Here is an 864-nt window from a genome sequence, read left to right on the forward strand (position 1 = left end):
ATGTTCATTCAGACATTTACAAGATCTGGGAGAAGGTGAGCAGCTGTTCCTGGAGGTGGAGGGCAGGATGGTCAGTAAAACAGAGGGTAACACTGCCAACCCACTCATTGCCAGAAATGCCTCAGCTGAGGCCCAGAGGGTGAAGACACAGAAAACACAGTAGCTACTGGCATTGATATTGTCATGAACCACCACGTGCAGGAAACCAGATTCACAAAAGAGGCTTACAAGAAGTACATCAAAGATTATATGAAATCAGTCAACAACAAACTTGAAGAACAACGATCAAAAAGAGTAAAACCATTTATGAGGGGGCTGAATAAATCAAGTACAGTCTTGCTAGTTTCAAAAAATTACCAGTTCTTTATTGGTGTGAACATGAATCCAGATGACATGGCTGATCTGGCCTACCATGAGGATAGTGTGACCCCCATTTATGATTTTCTTTAAGGATGATTTAGAAGTGGAAAGCTGTTAGTGGATTCAGTGGTTACCATGGATCTACCACTTGTCATACTTGTCATACTGCTGCTTGTCATCCCACACAACACCAGGATTTTAGACAAATGGAATTGATGTAATTTTGAATGCTTCACTTTTTTTGACCATGATTTATTTGGAATAGAGGCACTGTTTTTTAGGGGGGAAAAAAAAAACATGTCTTGTAGATTGTTTAAAAATAAAGTGCATTTAAACTCAAAAATAGAATAAAATAAATTTTTTATCTATATATCAGAAAAATATCTCTAAGTAGCTCTGTGCTTTGGGGGGAAGGGGGTTGACCCAAAGGCTAGGGTAAGAACCCCACCTAGTGGCATGCTTTTCAAAGGCATTATATGAGGTAGCTTCTAGATGGCCACTCTG

General features: G+C 39.5%; 1 pseudogene; it reads left to right on the forward strand.

Annotated features, from left to right (window-relative positions):
- The first annotated feature begins 67 nt into the window (after window positions 1–67).
- Window positions 68–478, forward strand: LOC101592874 (annotated as a pseudogene).
- The last annotated feature ends 386 nt before the right edge of the window (window positions 479–864 follow it).

This window comes from Octodon degus, unplaced genomic scaffold, assembly GCF_000260255.1.
Source record: "Octodon degus isolate 3935 unplaced genomic scaffold, OctDeg1.0 scaffold00016, whole genome shotgun sequence".
Classification (NCBI taxonomy): domain Eukaryota; kingdom Metazoa; phylum Chordata; class Mammalia; order Rodentia; family Octodontidae; genus Octodon; species Octodon degus.